Raw genomic sequence first — 19,129 nt, 5'->3', positions numbered from 1 at the left:
CGCACATGAGAGTTTTCCCTAGAAATAATACGTAAGAATACCACGTTATAAGGAAATACAGTGTTGCAGATTAAAGACAAATAAGTACGTATTGAAAACACTTTACGAGAAGAAATAATGCATCGTACAAAATTAGCTTGTATCTCCTAAACAACACGTGGTAACTTGAAAGGATTTGGTGTGGCGTGTACGTCTAAACGTGTAGCCTCAAAAGAGAACCCACAGGAGAATTTTCTTTCTTCAATATTTTTCAGAAAACCACTTTTTAAGGAAATCCCGCATTGTGCGAAATCATCTTCTTTTTCCTAAATAACATGTTGTAACTCAAAAAGCTTTGGTGTTGCGTGTATGTGTAAGCGTGGAGCCTCAAAAGAGAAGGCACTGGAGAGTTTTCTCTCGAAAGAATATGTAAGAATACCACGTTATAAGGAAATACAATTTTGCAGAGTAAAGACAAATAAGTACATATTGGAAACACTTTATGAGAAGAAATAACGCATCTTACAATATTAGCTTGTATCTCCTAAACAACACGTTGTAACTCGAAAATATTTGGTGTGACGTGTACGTCTAAAAGTGTAGCCTCAAACGAGAACCCACAGGAGAATTTTCTTTCATCAAAATTTTTCAGAAAACCACGTTTTATGGAAATCTCGCATCGTGCGAAATTATCTTGTTTTCCTAAACAACACGTTGTTACTCGAAAAGCTTTGGCGTTGCATATTTGTCTAAGTGTGTAGCCTCAAAAGAGAACGCACAGGCAAGTTTTCTCTCGAAAGAATATGTAAGAATACCATGTTATAAGGAAATACAGTGTTGCAGAGTAAAGACAAATACTACTGGAAACACTTTAAGAGAAGAAATAAAGCATCATAAAAAATTAGCTTGTATCTCCTAAACAACACTTTGTAACTCGAGTAGATTTGGTGTGGCTCGTACCTCTACACGTGTAGCCTCAAAAGATAACCCATAGGAGAACTTTCTTTGGTCAAAATTTTTCAGAAAACCATGTTTTATGGAAATCTCGCATAGTGCGGAATTATCTTGTTTTTCCTAAACAACACATTGTAACTCGAAATGCTTTGGTGTTTCGTGTATGTCTAAGCGTGTAGCCTCAAAAGAGAACGCACAGGAGAGTTTTCTCTCCAAAGAATATGTAAGAATACCACGTCATAAGGGAATACAGTGTTGCAGAGTAAAGACAACTACGTAAGTATTGGAAAAACTTTAAGAGAAGAAATAACACATCGTACAAAATTAGCTTGTATCTCCTAAACAACACGTGGTAACTCGAAAAGATTTGGTGTGGCTCCTACTTCTACACGTGTAGCCTCAAAATAGAACAGACAGGAGACATTTCTTTCGTCAAAATTTTTCAGAAAACCACGTTTTATGGAAATCCTGCATCGTGCGAAATTATCTTGTTTTCCTAAACAACACGTTGTAACTCGAAAAGCTTTGGCGTTGCGTATTGGTCTAAGCGTGTAGCCTCAAAAGAGAACGCACAGGCGAGTTTTCTCTCGAAAGAATATGTAAGAATACCATGTTATAAGGAAATACATTGTTGCAGAGTAAAGACAAATACTACTGGAAACACTTTAAGAGAAGAAATAACGCATCGTGCAAAATTAGCTTGTATCTCCTAAACAACACGTTGTAACTCGAATAGATTTGGTGTGTCTCGTACCTCTACATGTGTAGCCTCAAAAGAGAACCCACAGGAGAACTTTCTTTGGTCAAAATTTTTCAGAAAACCACGTTTTATGGAAATCTCGCATCGTGCGTAATTATCTTGTTTTTCCTAAACAACACATTGTAACTCGAAAAGTTTTGGCGTTGCTTGTATGTCTAAGCGTGTAGCCTCTAAAGAGAACGCACAGGAGAGTTTTCTCTCGAAAGAATATGTAAGAATACAAAGTTATAAGGAAATACAGTGTTGCAGAGTAAAGACAAATACGTACATGTTGGAAACACTTAATGAGAAGAAATAACGTATCTTAAAATATTAGCTTGTATCTCCTAAACCACACGTGGTAACTCGAAAGGATTTGGTGTGGCGTGTACGTCTAAACGTGTAGCCTCAAAAGAGAACCCACTGAAGAATTTTCTTTCGTCAAAATTTTTCAGAAAACTACGTTTTAAGGAAATCCCGCATCGTGCGAAATTATCTTGTTTTTCATAAACAACATGTTGTAACTCAGAAAGCTGTGGTGTTGCCTGTATGTCTAAGTGTGTAGACTAAAAAGGGAACACACAGGATAGTTTTCTCTCGAACGAATATGTAAGAATACCACGTTATAAGGAAATACAGTGTTGCAGAGTAAAGACAAATAAGAACATATTGGAAACACTTTAAGAGAAGAAGTAACTCATCTTACAAAATTACCTTGTATCTCCGTAACAACACGTTGTAACTCGAAAAGATTTGGTGTGCCGTGTACGTCTAAACGTGTAGCCTCAAAAGAGAACCCACAGGAGAATTTTCTTTGGTCAAAATTTTTCAGAAAGCCACGTTTTAAGGAAATCCCGCATCGTGCGAAATCATCTTCTTTTTCCTAAACAACATGTTGTAACTCGAAAAGCTTTGGTGTTGCGTGTATGTGTAAGTGTGGAGCCTCAAAAGAGAAGGCACAGGAGAGTTTTCTCTCGAAAGATTATGTAAGAATACCACGTTATAAGGAAATACAATTTTGCAGAGTAAAGACCAATAAGTACATATTGGAAACACTTTACAAGAAGAAATAACGCATCGTACAAAATTAGCTTGTGTCTCCTAAACAACACGTTGTAACTCGAAAAGATTTGGTGTGACATGTACGTCTAAGCGTGTAGCATCAAAAGGGAACCCACAAGAGAATTTTCTTTCATCAAAATTTGTCAGAAACCACGTTTTAAGGAAATCTCGCATCATGCGAAATTATCTTGTTTTTCCTAAACAACACGTTGTAACTCGAAAAGCTTTGGTGTTGCGTGTATGTCTAAGCATGTAGCCTCAAAACAGAATGTAAAGGAGAGTTTTTTCTCGAAAGAATATGTAAGAATACCACGTTATAAGGAAATACAGTGTTGCAGAGTAAAGACAAATACGTACATATTGGAAACACATTACGAGAAGAAATAACGCATCTTACAAATTTAGCTTGTATCTCCCAAATAACACGTTGTAACTGGAAAAGATTTGGTGTGGCTTGTACGTCTAAACGTGTAGCCTCAAAAGAGAACCCACAGGAGAATATTCTTTCGTTAAAATTTTTCTGAAAGCCACATTTTAAGGAAATCCCGCATCGTGCGAAATCACCTTCTTTTTCCTAAAAAAACATGTTGTAACTCGAAAAGCTTTAGTGTTGCGTGTATGTCTAAGCAAGGAGCCTCAAAAGAGAAGGCACAGGAGAGTTTTCTCTCGAAAGAATATGTAAGAATAACACGTTATAAGTAAATACAATTTTTCAGAATAAAGACTAATAAGCACATATTGGAAACACTTTACAAGAAGAAATAACGCATCATACAAAATTAGCTTGTATCTCCTAAACAACACGGTGTAACTCAATAGGATTTGGTGTGACGTGTACGTCTAAATGTATAGCCTCAAAAGAGAACCCACAGGTGAATTTTCTTTCATCAAAATTTGTCAGAAACCACGTTTTAAGGAAATCTCGCATCATGCGAAATTATCTTGTTTTTCCTAAACATCACGTTGTAACTTGAAAAGCTTTGGTGTTGCGTGTATGTCTAAGCATGTAGCCTCAAAACAGAATGTAAAGGAGAGTTTTTTCTCGAAAGAATATATAAGAATACCACGTTATAAGGAAATACAGTGTTGCAGAGTAAAGACAAATACGTACATATTGGAAACACATTATGAGAAGAAATAACGCATCGTACAAAATTAGCTTGTATCTCCTAAACAACACGTTGTAACTGGAAAAGATTTGGTGTGGCTTGTACGTCTAAACATGTAGCCTCAAAAGAGAACCCACAGGAGAATTTTCTTTCGTTAAAATTTTTCAGAAAGCCACGTTTTAAGGAAATCCCGCATCGGGCGAAATCACCTTCTTTTTCCTAAAAAACATGTTGTAACTCGAAAAGCTTTAGTGTTGCGTGTATGTCTAAGCGTGGAGCCTCAAAAGAGAAGGCACAGGAGAGTTTTCTCTGGAAAGAATATGTAAGAATACCACGTTATAAGGAAATACAATTTTTCAGAATAAAGACAAATAAGTACATATTGGAAACTCTTTACAAGAAGAAATAACGCATCATACAAAATTAGCTTGTATCTCCTAAACAACACGTTGTAACTCAAAAGGATTTGGTGTGACGTGCACGTCTAAATGTATAGCCTCAAAAGAGAACCCACAGGTGAATTTTCTTTCATCAAAATTTGTCAGAAACCACGTTTTAAGGAAATCTCGCATCGTGCGAAATTATATTGTTTTTCCTAAATAACACGTTCTTACTCGAAAAGGTTTGGTGTTGCGTCAATGTCTAAGTGTGTAACCTCAAAAGAGAACGCACAGGATAGTTTTCTCTCGAAAGAATATGTAAGAATACCACGTTATAAGGAAATACAATGTTGCAGAGTAAAGACAAATACGTATGTATTGGAAACACATTACGAGAAGAATTAACGCATCGTAAAAAATTAGGTTTTATCTCCTAAACAACACGTTGTAACTCGAAAAGATTTGGTGTGGCATGCACGTCTAAACGTGTAGCCTCAAAAGAGAACCTACAGGAGAATTTTCTTTCTTCAAAATTTTTTCAGAAAACCACGTTTTAAGGAAATCCCGCATCGTGGGAAATCATCTTCTTTTTCTAAACAACATGTTGTAACTCAAAAAGCTTTGGTGTTGCGTGTATGTGTAAGCGTGGAGCCTCAAAAGAGAAGGCACAGGAGAGTTTTCTCTCGAAAGAATATGTAAGAATACCACGTTATAAGGAAATACAATTTTGCAGAGTAAAGAAAAATAAGTACATATTGGAAACACTTTACCAGAAGAAATAACGCATCGTACAAAATTAGCTTGTATCTCCTAAACTTTACGAGGTAACTCGAAAGGATTTGGTGTGGCATGCACGTCTAAACGTGTAGCCTCAAAAGAGAACACACAGGACAATTTTCTTTTTTCAAAATTTTTCAGAACACCACGTTTTAAGGAAATCCCGCATCGTGCGAAATCATCTTCTTTTTCCTAAACAACATGTTGTAACTCGAAAAGCATTGGTGTTCCGTGTATGTGTAAGTGTGTAGCCTGAAAAGAGAAGGCACAGGAGAGTTTTCTCTCAAAAGAATATGTAAGAATACCATGTTATAAGGAAATACAATTTTGCAGAGTAAAGACAAATAAGTACATATTGGAAACACTTTACGAGAAGAAATAATGCATCGTTCAAAATTACCTTGTATCTCCTAAACAACACGTTGTAACTCGAAAAGATTTGGTGTGACGTATACGTCTAAAAGTGTAGCCTCAAACGAGAACCCACAGGAGAATTTTCTTTCATCAAAATTTGTCAGAAACCACGTTTTAAGGAAATCTCGCATCGTGCGAAATTATCTTGTTTTTCCTAAACAACACGTTGTAACTCGAAAGCTTTGGTGTTGCGTGTATGTCTAAGCGTGTAGCCTCAAAAGAGAAGGCACAGGAGACTTTTTTCTCGAAAGAATATGTAAGAATACCACGTTATAAGGAAATACAGGGTTGCAGAGTAAAGACAAATACTATTGGAAACACTTTAAGAGAAGAAGTAACACATCGTAAAAAATTAGCTTGTATCTCCTAAACAACACGTTGTAACTCGAAAAGATTTGGTGTGGCTCGTACCTCTACATGTGTAACCTCAAAAGAGAACCCACAGGATAACTTTCTTCCCTCAAAATTTTTCAGAAAACCACGTTTTATGGAAATCTCGAATCGTGCGAAATTATCTTGTTTTTCCTAAACAACACATTGTAACTCGAAATGCTTTGGCGTTGCGTGTATGTCTAAGCGTGTAGCCTCTAAAGAGAACGCACAGGAGAGTTTTCTCTCGAAAGAATATGTAAGAATACAACTTTATAAGGAAATACAGTGTTGCAGAGTAAAGACAAATACGTACGTATTGGAAACACTTTATGAGAAGAAATAATGCATCGTACAAAATTAGCTTGTATCTCCTAAACAACACGTGGTAACTCGAAAGGATTTGGTGTGGCGTGTACGTCTAAATGTGTAGCCTCAAAAGAAAACACACTGAAGAAATTTCTTTCGTCAAAATGTTTCAGAAAACCACGTTTTAAGGAAATCCCGCATCGTGCGAAATTATCTTGTTTTTCATAAACAACACGTTGTAATTCGAAAAGCTTTGGTGTTGCCTGTATGTCTAAGTGTGTAGCCTAAAACGGGAAAGCACGGGATAGTTTTCTCTCAAAAGAATATGTAAAAATACCACGTTATAAGGAAATACAGTGTTGCAGAGTAAAGACAAATATGTACTTATTGGACACACTTTACAAGAAGAAGTAACGCATCCTAAAAAAATTAGCTTGTATCTCCGAAACAACACGTTGTAACTCGAAAAGATTTGGTGTGGCGTGTACGTCTAAACGTGTAGCCTCAAAAGAGAACCCACAGGAGAATTTTATTTCTTCAAAATTTTTCAGAAAACCACGTTATAAGGAAATCCCGCATCATGCGAAATCATCTTCTTTTTCCTAAACAACATGTTGTAACTCGAAAAGCTTTGGTGTTGCGTGTATGTCTAAGTGTGTAGCCTCAGAAGAGAAGGCACAGGAGAGTTTTCTCTTGAAAGATTATGTAAGAATACCACGTTAAGGAAATACAATTTTGCAGAGTAAAGACAAATAAGTACATATTGGAAACACTTTACGAGAAGAAATAACGCATCGTGAAATATTAACTTGTATCTCCTAAACAACACGTTGTAACTCGAAAAGCTTTGGTGTTGCCTGTATGTCTAAGCGTGTAACCTCAAAAGAGAATGCACAGGAAGTTTTCTCTCGAAAGAATATGTAAGAATACCACGTTATAAGGAAATACAATGTTGCAGAATAAAGACAAATACATACTTATTGGAAACACTTTACGAGAAGAATTAAGGCATCTTAAAAAATTAGCTTGTATCTCCTAAACAACACGTTGTAACTCGAAAAGATTTGGTATGGCATGTACGTCTCAACGTGTAGCCTAAAAAAGAAAACCCACAGGAGAATTTTCTTTCTCTAAAATTTTTCAGAAAACCACGTTTTAAGGAAATCCCGCATCATGCAAAATCATCTTCTTTTTCCTAAACAACATGATGTAACTCGAAAAGCTTTGGTGTTGCGTGTATGTGTAAGCGTGGAGCCTCAAAAGAGAAGGCACAGGAGAGTTTTCTCTCGAAAGAATATGTAAGAATACCACGTTATGAGGAAATACAGTGTTGCAGAGTAAAGACAAATAAGTACATATTGGAAACACTTTACAAAAAGAAATAATGCATCCTACAAAATTAGCTTGTATCTCCTAAACAACACGTTGTAACTCGAAAAGATTCGGTGTGACGTGTACGTCTAAAAGTGTAGCCTCAAACGAGAACCCACAGGAGAATTTTCTTTCATCAAAATTTTTCAGAAACCACGTTTTAAGGAAATCTCGCATCATGAAAAATTATATTGTTTTTCCTAAACAACACATTGCAACACGAAAAGCTTTGGTGTTGCGTGTATGTCTAAGCGTGTAGCCTCAAAAGAGAATGCACAGGAGAGTTTTCTCTCGAAAGAATATGTAAGAATACCACATTATAAGGAAATACAGTGTTGCAGAGTAAAGACAACAACGTACGTATTGGAAACACTTTAAGAGAAGAAATAAAGCATAATACAAAATTAGCTTGTATCTCCTAAACAACAGGTTATAATTCGAAAAGATTTGGTGTGGCTCGTACCTCTACACGTGTTGCCACAAAAGAGAACCCACAGGAGAACTTTCTTTCGTCAAAATTTGTCAGAAAACCACGTTTTATGGAAATCTCGCATCCTGCGAAATTATCTTGTTTTTCCTAAACAACACGTTGTAACTCGAAAAGCTTTGGCGTTGCTTGTTTGTCTAAGCGTGTAGCCTCAAAAGAGAATGCACAGGAGAGTTTTCCCTAGAAAGAATATGTAAGAATACCACGTTATAAGAAAATACAGTATTGCAGAGTAAAGACAAATAAGTACATATTGGAAACACTTTAGGGAAGAAATAACGCATCGTACAATATTTGCTTGTATCTCCTAAACAACACGTTGTAACTCGAAAATATTTGGTGTGGCTCGTACATCAACACGTGTAGCCTCAAAACAGAAACCACAGGAGAATTTTCTTTCGTCAAAATTTGTCAAAAAACCACGTTTTAAGGAAATCCCGCATCGTGCAAAATTATCTTGTTTTTCCTAAACAACACATTGTAACTCGAAAAGCTTTGTTGTTGCGTGTATGTCTGAGCATGTTTCCTCTAAAGACAATGCACAAGAGAGTTTTCTCTCGAAAGGACATGTAAGAATACAACGTTATAAGGAAATACAGTGTTGCAGAGTAAAGACAAATATGTACATATTGGAAACACTTTACGAGAAGAAATAAGGCATCGTACAAAATTAGCGTGTATCTCCTAAACAACACGTGGTAACTCGAAAGGATTTGGTGTGGCATGTACGTCTAAACGTGTAGCCTCAAAGGAGAACCGACAGGAGAATTTTTTTTCTTCAAAATTTGTCAGAAAACCACGTTTTAAGGAAATCCTGCATCGTGCGAAATTATCTTGTTTTTCGTAAACAACACGTTGTAACTCGAAAAGCTTTGGTGTTGGCTGTATGTCTCAGTGTGTAGCCTCAAAAGGGAACGCACAGGATAGTTTTCTCTCGAAAGAATATGTAAGAATACCACGTTATAAGGAAATACAATGTTGCAGAGTAAAGACAAATATGTACGTATTGGAAACACTTTACGAAAAGAACACATCTTAGAAAATTAGCTTGTATCTCCTAAACAAAAGGTCGTACCTCGAAAAGATTTGGTGTGGCATGTACGTGTAAATGTGTAGCATCAAAAGAGAACCCACAGGAGAATTTTCTTCCTTCAAAATTTTTCAGAAAACCACGTTTTAAGGAAATCCCTCATCGTACGAAATCATCTTTTTCCTAAACAACATGTTGTAACTCGAAAAGCTTTGGTGTTGCGTGTATGTGTAAGCGTGGAGCCTCCAAAGAGAAGGCACAGGAGACTTTTCTCTCGAAAGAATATGTAAGAATACCACGTTAAAAGGAAATACAATTTTGCAGAGTAAAGACAAATAAGTACATATTGGAAACACTTTACGAGAAGAAATAACGCATCTTAAAAAAGTAGTTTGTATCTCCTAAACAACACGTTGTAACTCGAAAAGATTTGGTGTGACATGTACGTCTAAAAGTGTAGCCTCAAACAAGAACCGACAGGAGAATTTTCTTTCATCAAAATTTGTCAGAAACCACGTTTTAAGGAAATTTCGCATCGTGCGAAATTATCTTGTTTTTCCTAAACAACTAGTTGTAACTCGAAAAGCTTTGGTGTTGCGTGTATGTCTAAGTGTGTAGCCTCAAAAGAGAGTTTTCTCTCTTAAGAATATATAAGAACACCACGTTATAAGGAAATACAGTGTTGCAGAGTAAAGACAAATACGTACGTATTGGAAACACTTTAAGAGAAGAAATAAAGCATAATACAAAATTAGCTTGTATCTCCTAAACAACAGGTTATAACTCGAAAAGATTTGGTGTGGCTCGTACCTCTACACGTGTAGCCTCAAAAGAGAACCCACAGGAGAACTTTCTTTCGTCAAAATTTGTCAGAAATCCACGTTTTATGGAAATCTCGCATCGTGCGAAATTATCTTGTTTTTCCTAAACAACACGTTGTAACTCGAAAAGCTTTGGCGTTCCTTGTTTGTCTAAGCGTGTAGCCTCAAAAGAGAATGCACAGGAGACTTTTCCCTAGAAAGAATATGTAAGAATACCACGTTATAAGAAAATACAATGTTGCAGAGTAAAGACAAATAAGTACATATTGGAAACACTTTAGGGAAGAAATAACGCATCGTACAATATTTGCTTGTATCTCCTAAACAACACGTTGTAACTCGAAAATATTTGGTGTGGCTCGTACGTCTACACGTGTAGCCTCAAAACAGAAACCACAGGAGAATTTTCATTCGTCAAAATTTGTCAAAAATACACGTTTTAAGGAAATCCCGCATCGTGCAAAATTATCTTGTTTTTCTTAAACAACACGTTGTAACTCGAAAAGCTTTGTTGTTGCGTGTATGTCTGAGCATGTTTCCTCTAAAGACAATGCACAAGAGAGTTTTCTCTCGAAAGAACCTGTAAGAATACAACGTTATAAGGAAATACAGTGTTGCAGAGTAAAGACAAATACTTACATATTGGAAACACTTTACGAGAAGAAATAACGCATCGTACAAAATTAGCGTGTATCTCCTAAACGACACGTGGTAACTCGAAAGGATTTGGTGTGGCATGTACGTCTAAACGTGTAGCCTCAAAGGAGAACCGACAGGAGAATTTTCTTTCTTCAAAATTTGTCAGAAAACCACGTTTTAAGGAAATCCTGCATCGTGCGAAATTATCTTGTTTTTCGTAAACAACACGTTGTAACTCGAAAAGCTTTGGTGTTGCCTGTATGTCTCAGTGTGCAGCCTCAAAAGGGAACGCACAGGATAGTTTTCTCTCGAAAGAATATGTAAGAGTACCACGTTATAAGGAAATACAGTGTTGCAGAGTAAAGACAAATACATACATATTGGAAACACTTTATGAGAAGAAGTAATGCATCGTACAAAATTAGCTTGTATCTCCTAAACACAACGTTGTAACTCGAAAATATTTGGTGCGGCGTGTACGTCTTAACGTGTAGCTTCAAAAGAGAACCCACAGGAGAATTTTCTTTCGTCAATTTTTTTCAGAATACCACATTTTAAGGATATCCCGCATCATGCGAAATCATCTTTTTTTTTCTAAACAACATGTTGTAACTCCAAAAGCTTTGGTATTGCATGTATGTGTAAGCGTGGAGCCTCAAAAGAGAAGGCACAGGAGAGTTTTCTCTCGAAAGAATATGTAAGAATACCACGTTATAAGGAAATACAATTTTGCAGAGTAAAGACAGTAAGTACATATTGGAAACACTTTACGAGAAGAAATAACGCATCGTACAAAATTAGCTTGTATCTCCTAAACAACACGTTGTAACTCAAAAAGATTTGATGTGGCTCGTACCTCTACACGTGTAGCCTCAAATAGAACACACAGCAGAACTTTCTTTCGTCAAAATATATCAGAAAACCACGTTTTATGGAAATCTCGCATCGTGCGAAATTATCTTGTTTTTCCTAAACAACACGTTGTAACTCGAAAAGCTTTGGCGTTGCATGTATGTCTAAGCGTGTAGCCCCAAAGGAGAATGCACAGGAGAGTTTTCCCTCGAAAGAATATGTAAGAATACCACGTTATAAGGAAATAAAGTGTTGCAGAGTAAAGACAAATAGGTACTTATTGGAAACACTTTATGAGAAGAAATAATGCATCGAACAAAATTTGCTTGTATCTCCTAAACAACACGTTGTAATTCGAAAAGAATTGGTGTGGCTCGTACGTCTACATGTGTAGACTCAAACGAACACAAACAGGAGAACTTTCTTTTGTCAAAATTTGTCAGAAAACCACGTTTTAAGGAAATCCCGTATCGTGCAAAGTTATCTTGTTTTTCCTAAACAACACGTTGTAACTCGAAAAGCTTTGGTGTTGCGTGTATGTCTAAACGTGTGGCCTCAAAAGAGAACGCACAGGAGAGTTTTGTCTCGAAAGAACATGTAAGAATACAACGTTATAAGGAAATACAGTGTTGCAGTGTAAAGACAAATACGTACGTATTGGAAACACTTTAGGAGAAGAAATAACGCATCATACAATATTAGCTTGTATCTCCTAAACAACACGTTGTAACTCGACAAGATTTGGTGTGGAGTGTACGTCGAAACATGTAGCCTCAACAGAGAACCCACAGGAGAATTTTCTTTCGTCAAAATTTGTCAGAAAATCACGTTTTAAGGAAATCCTGTATAGTGTGAAATTATCTTGGTTTACATAAACAACACGTTGTAACTCGAAAACCTTTGGTGTTGCCTGTATGTCTAAGTGTGTAGCCTCAAAAGGGAACGCACAGGATAGTTTTCTCTAGAAAGAATATGTAAGAATACCACGTTATAATGAAATACAGTGTTGCAGAGTAAAGACAAATACTTACATATTGGAAACACTTTAAGAGAAGAATTAACACATCTGGCAAAATTAGCTTGTATCTCCTAAACAACACGTTGTAACTCGAAAAGATTTGGTGTGGCGTGTACGTCTAAACGTGTAGCCTCAAAAGAGAACCCACTGAAGAATTTTCTTTCGTCAAAATTTTTCAGAAAACCACGTTTTAAGGAAATCCTGCATCGTGAGAAATCATCTTGTTTTTCCTAAACAACATGTTGTAACTCAAAAAACTTTGGTGTTGCTTGTATTTGTAAGCGTGGAGCCTCAAAAGAGAAGGCGCAGGAGAGTTTTCTCTCGAAGGAATATGAAAGAATACCACGTTATAAGGAAATACAATTTTGCAAAGTAAAGACAAATAAGTACATATTGGAAACACTTTACTAGAAGAAATAACGCATCATACAAAATTAGCTTGTATCTCCTAAACAACAAGTTGTAACTCAAAAAGATTTGGTGTGACGTGTACGTCTAAATGTGTAGCCTCAAAAGAGAACACACAGGAGAATTTTTTTTCATCAAAATTTGTCAGAAACCATGTTTTAAGGAAATCTCGCATCGTGGGAAATTATCTTGTTTTTCCTAAACAACACGTTGTAACTCGAAAAGCTATGGTGTTGCGTGTATGTCTAAGCGTGTAGCCTCAAAAGAGAACGCACAGGAGAGTTTTCTCTCAAAAGAATATGTAAGAATACCACGTTATAAGGAAATACAGTGTTGCAGAGTAAAGACAAATAGGTACGTATTGGAAACACTTTAAGAGAAGAAATAAAGCAACGTAAAAAATTAGCTTGTATCTCCTGAACAACACATTGTAACTCGAAAAGATTTGGTGTGGCTCGTACCTCTACATGTGTAGCCTCAAAAGAGAACCAACAGGAGAACTTTCTTTCGTCAAAATTTGTCAGAAAACCACGTTTTATGGAAATCTCGCATCGTGCGAAATTATCTTGTTTTTCCTAAACAACACGTTGTAACTCGAAAAGCTTTGGAGTTGCTTGTATGTCTAAGCATGTAGCCTCAAAAGAGAACGCACAGGAGAGTTTTCCCTCGAAAAAATATGTAAGAATACCATGTTATAAGCAAATACAGTGATGCAGAGTAAAGACAAATAAGTACGTATTGGAAACACTTTATGAGAAGAAATAACGCATCATACAAAATTAGCTTGTATCTCCTAAACAACACGTGCTAACTAGAAAGGATTTGGTGTGGCGTGTACGTCTAAACGTGTAGCATCAAAAGAGAAACCACAGGAGAATTTTCTTTTGTCAAAATTTGTCAGAAAACGACATTTTATGAAAATCACTCATCGTGCGAAATAATCTTGTTTTTCAAAAACAAGATGTAACTGGAAAAGCGTTGGTGTTGACTGCATGTCTAAGTGTGTAGCCTCAAAAGGGAACGTACAGGATAGTTTTCTCTCGAAAGAATATGTAAGAATACCACGTTATAAGGAAATACAGTGTTGCAGAGTAAAGACAAATAAGTACTTATTGGAAACACTTTATGAGAAGAAATAACGCATCGTAAAAAAATAGCTTGTATCTCCTAAACAACACGTTGTAACTCGAAAAGATTTGGTGTGACATGTACGTCTAAAAGTGTAGCCTCAAACAAGAACCGACAGGAGAATATTCTTTCATCAAAATTTGTCAGAAACCACGTTTTAAGGAAATTTCGCATCGTGCGAAATTATCTTGTTTTTCCTATACAACAAGTTCTAACTCGAAAAGCTTTGGTGTTGCGTGTATGTCTAAGCGTGTAGCCTCAAAAGAGAATGCACAGGAGAGTTTTCTCTCGAAAGAATATGTAAGAATACCACGTTATAAGGAAATACAGTGTTGCAGAGTAAAGACAAATACGTACGTATTGGAAACACTTTAAGAGAAGAAATAAAGCATAATACAAAATTAGCTTGTATCTCCTAAACAACAGGTTATAACTCGAAAAGATTTGGTGTGGCTCATGCCTCTACACACGTAGCCTCAAAAGAGAACCCACAGGAGAACTTTCTTTCGTCAAAATTTGTCAGAAAACCACGTTTTTTTGGAAATCTCGCATCGTGCGAAATTATCTTGTTTTTCCTAAACAACACGTTGTAACTCGAAAAGCTTTTGCGTTGCTTGTTTGTCTAAGCATGTAGCCTCAAAAGAGAATGCACAGGAGAGTTTTCCCTAGAAAGAATATGTAAGAATACCACGTTATAAGAAAATACAGTATTGCAGAGTAAAGACAAATAAGTACATATTGGAAACACTTTAGGGAAGAAATAACGCATCGTACAATATTTGCTTGTATCTCCTAAAGAACACGTTGTAACTCGAAAATATTTGGTGTGGCTCGTACGTCAACACGTGTAGCCTCAAAACAGAAACCACAGGAGAATTTTCTTTCGTCAAAATTTGTAAAAAAAAACCACGTTTTAAGGAAATCCCGCATTGTGCAAAATTATCTTCTTTTTCCTAAATAACACATTGTAAGTCGAAAAGCTTTGTTGTTGCGTGTATGTCTGAGCATGTTTCCTCTAAAGACAATGCACAAGAGAGTTTTCTCTCGAAAGAACATGTAAGAATACAACGTTATAAGGAAATACAGTGTTGCAGAGTAAAGGCAAATACGTACATATTGGAAACACTTTACGAGAAGAAATAACGCATCGTACAAAATTAGCGTGTATCTCCTAAACAACATGTGGTAACTCGAAAGGATTTGGTGTGGCATGTACGTCTGAACGTGTAGCCTAAAAAAGAAAACCCACAGGAGAATTTTCTTTCTCTAAAATTTTTCAGAAAACCACGTTTTAAGGAAATCCCGCATCGTGCAAAATCATCTTCTTTATCCTAAACAACATGATGTAACTCGAAAAGCTTTGGTGTTGCGTGTATGTGTAAGCGTGGAGCCTCAAAAGAGAAGGCACAGGAGAGTTTTCTCTTGAAAGAATATGTAAGAATACCACGTTATGAGGAAATACAGTGTTGCAGAGTAAAGACAAATAAGTACATATTGGAAACACTTTACAAAAAGAAATAATGCATCCTACAAAATTAGCTTGTATCTCCTAAACAACACGTTGTAACTCGAAAAGATTCGGTGTAACGTGTACGTCTAAAAGTGTAGCCTCAAACGAGAACCCACAGGAGAATTTTCTTTCATCAAAATTTGTCAGAAACCATGTTTTAAGGAAATCTCGCATCGTGATAAATTATCTTGTTTTTCCTAAACAACACATTGCAACACAAAAAGCTTTGGTGTTGCGTGTATGTCTAAGCGTGTAGCCTCAAAAGAGAATGCACAGGAGAGTTTTCTCTCGAAAGAATATGTAAGAATACCACATTATAAGGAAATACAGTGTTGCAGAGTAAAGACAACTACGTACGTATTGGAAACACTTTAAGAGAAGAAATAAAGCATAATACAAAATTAGCTTGTATCTCTTAAACAACAGGTTATAATTCGAAAAGATTTGGTGTGGCTCGTACCTCTACACGTGTTGCCTCAAAAGAGAACCCACAGGAGAACTTCCTTTCGTCAAAATTTGTCAGAAAACCACGTTTTATGGAAATCTCGCATCCTGCGAAATTATCTTGTTTTTCCTAAACAACACGTTGTAACTCGAAAAGCTTTGGCGTTGCTTGTTTGTCTAAGCGTGTAGCCTCAAAAGAGAATGCACAGGAGAGTTTTCCCTAGAAAGAATATGTAAGAATACCACGTTATAAGAAAATACAGTATTGCAGAGTAAAGACAAATAAGTACATATTGGAAACACTTTAGGGAAGAAATAACGTATCGTACAATATTTGCTTGTATCTCCTAAACAGCACGTTGTAACTCGAAAATATTTGGTGTGGCTCGTACGTCAACACGTGTAGCCTCAAAACAGAAACCACAGGAGAATTTTCTTTCGTCAATTTTTGTCAAAAAACCACGTTTTAAGGAAATCCCTCATCGTGCAAAATTATCTTGTTTTTCCTAAACAACACATTGTAACTCGAAAAGCTTTGTTGTTGCGTGTATGTCTGAGCATGTTTCCTCTAAAGACAATGCACAAGAGAGTTTTCTCTCGAAAGAACATGTAAGAATACAACGTTATAAGGAAATACAGTGTTGCAGAGTAAAGACAAATACGTACATATTGGAAACACTTTACAAGAAGAAATAACGCATCGTACAAAATTAGCGTGTATCTCCTAAACAACACGTGGTAACTCGAAAGGATTTGGTGTGGCATGTACGTCTAAACGTGTAGCCTCAAAGGAGAACCGACAGGAGAATTTTCTTTCTTCAAAATTTGTCAGAAAACCACGTTTTAAGGAAATCCTGCATCGTGCGAAATTATCTTGTTTTTCGTAAACAACACGTTGTAACTCGAAAAGCTTTGGTGTTGTCTGTATGTCTCAGTGTGTAGCCTCAAAAGGGAACGCACAGGATAGTTTTCTCTCGAAAGAATATGTAAGAATACCACGTTATAAGGAAATACAATGTTGCAGAGTAAAGACAAATATGTACGTATTGGAAACACTTTACGAAAAGAACACATCTTAGAAAATTAGCTTGTATCTCCTAAACAAAAGGTTGTACCTCGAAAAGATTTGGTGTGGCATGTACGTGTAAATGTGTAGCATCAAAAGAGAACCCACAGAAGAATTTTCTTCCTTCAAAATTTTTCAGAAAACCACGTTTTAAGGAAATCCCTCATCGTATGAAATTATCTTTTTCCTAAACAACATGTTGTAACTCGAAAAGCTTTGGTGTTGCGTGTATGTGTAAGCGTGGAGCCTCCAAAGAGAAGGCACAGGAGAGTTTTCTCTCGAAAGAATATGTAAGAATACCACGTTAAAAGGAAATACAATTTTGCAGAGTAAAGACAAATAAGTACATATTGGAAACACTTTACGAGAAGAAATAACGCATCTTAAAAAAGTAGTTTGTATCTCCTAAACAACACGTTGTAACTCGAAAAGATTTGGTGTGACATGTACGTCTAAAAGTGTAGCCTCAAACGAGAACCGACAGGAGAATATTCTTTCATCAAAATTTGTCAGAAACCACGTTTTAAGGAAATTTCGCATCGTGCGAAATTATCTTGTTTTTCCTAAACAACAAGTTCTAACTCGAAAAGCTTTGGTGTTGCGTGTATGTCTAAGGGTGTAGCTTCAAAAGAGAATGCACAGGAGAGTTTTCTCTCGAAAGAAAATGTAAGAATACCACGTTATAAGGAAATACAGTGTTGCAGAGTAAAGACAAATACGTACGTATTGGAAACACTTTAAGAGAAGAAATAAAGCATAATACAAAATTAGCTTGTATCTCCTAAACAACAGGTTATAACTCGAAAAGATTTGGTGTGGCTCATACCTCTACACAAGTAGCCTCAAAAGAGAACCCACAGGAGTACTTTCTTTCGTCAAAATTTGTCAGAATACCACGTTTTTTTGGAAATCTCGCATCGTGCGAAATTATCTTGTTTTTCCTAAACAACACGTTGTAACTCGAAAAGCTTTTGTGTTGCTTGTTTGTCTAAGCGTGTAGCCTCAAAAGAGAATGCACAGGAGAGTTTTCCCTAGAAAGAATATGTAAGAATACCACGTTATAAGAAAATACAGTATTGTAGAGTAAAGACAAATAAGTACATATTGGAAACACTTTAGGGAAGAAATAACGCATCGTACAATATTTGCTTGTATCTCCTAAACAACACGTTGTAACTCGAAAATATTTGGTGTGGCTCGTACGTCTACACGTGTAGCCTCAAAACAGAAACCACAGGAGAATTTTCTTTCGTCAAAATTTGTCAAAAAACCACGTTTTAAGGAAATCCCGCATCGTGCAAAATTATCTTGTTTTTCCTAAACAACACATTGTAACTCGAAAAGCTTTGTTGTTGCGTGTATGTCTGAGCATGTTTCCTCTAAAGACAATGCACAAGAGAGTTTTCTCTCGAAAGAACATGTAAGAATACAACGTTATAAGGAAATACAGTGTTGCAGAGTAAAGACAAATACGTACATATTGGAAACACTTTACGAGAAGAAATAACGCATCGTACAAAATTAGCGTGTATCTCCTAAACAACACGTGGTAACTCGAAAGGATTTGGTGTGGCATGTACGTCTAAACGTGTAGCCTCAAAGGAGAACCGACAGGAGAATTTTCTTTCTTCAAAATTTGTCAGAAAACCACGTTTTAAGGAAATCCTGCATCGTGCGAAATTATCTTGTTTTTCGTAAACAACACGTTGTAACTCGAAAAGCTTTGGTGTTGTCTGTATGTCTCAGTGTGTAGCCTCAAAAGGGAACGCACAGGATAGTTTTCTCTCGAAAGAATATGTAAGAATACCACGTTATAAGGAAATACAATGTTGCAGAGTAAAGACAAATATGTATGTATTGGAAACACTTTACGAAAAGAACACATCTTAGAAAATTAGCTTGTATCTCCTAAACAAAAGGTTGTACCTCGAAAAGATTTGGTGTGGCATGTACGTGTAAATGTGTAGCATCAAAAGAGAACCCACAGAAGAATTTTCTTCCTTCAAAATTTTTCAGAAAACCACGTTTTAAGGAAATCCCTCATCGTATGAAATTATCTTTTTCCTAAACAACATGTTGTAACTCGAAAAGCTTTGGTGTTGCGTGTATGTGTAAGCGTGGAGCCTCCAAAGAGAAGGCACAGGAGAGTTTTCTCTCGAAAGAATATGTAAGAATACCACGTTAAAAGGAAATACAATTTTGCAGAGTAAAGACAAATAAGTACATATTGGAAACACTTTACGAGAAGAAATAACGCATCTTA

This window comes from Apodemus sylvaticus, chromosome 15 (assembly GCF_947179515.1).
Source record: "Apodemus sylvaticus chromosome 15, mApoSyl1.1, whole genome shotgun sequence".
Classification (NCBI taxonomy): Eukaryota; Metazoa; Chordata; class Mammalia; order Rodentia; family Muridae; genus Apodemus; species Apodemus sylvaticus.
This window is presented reverse-complemented; position numbering follows the sequence as displayed.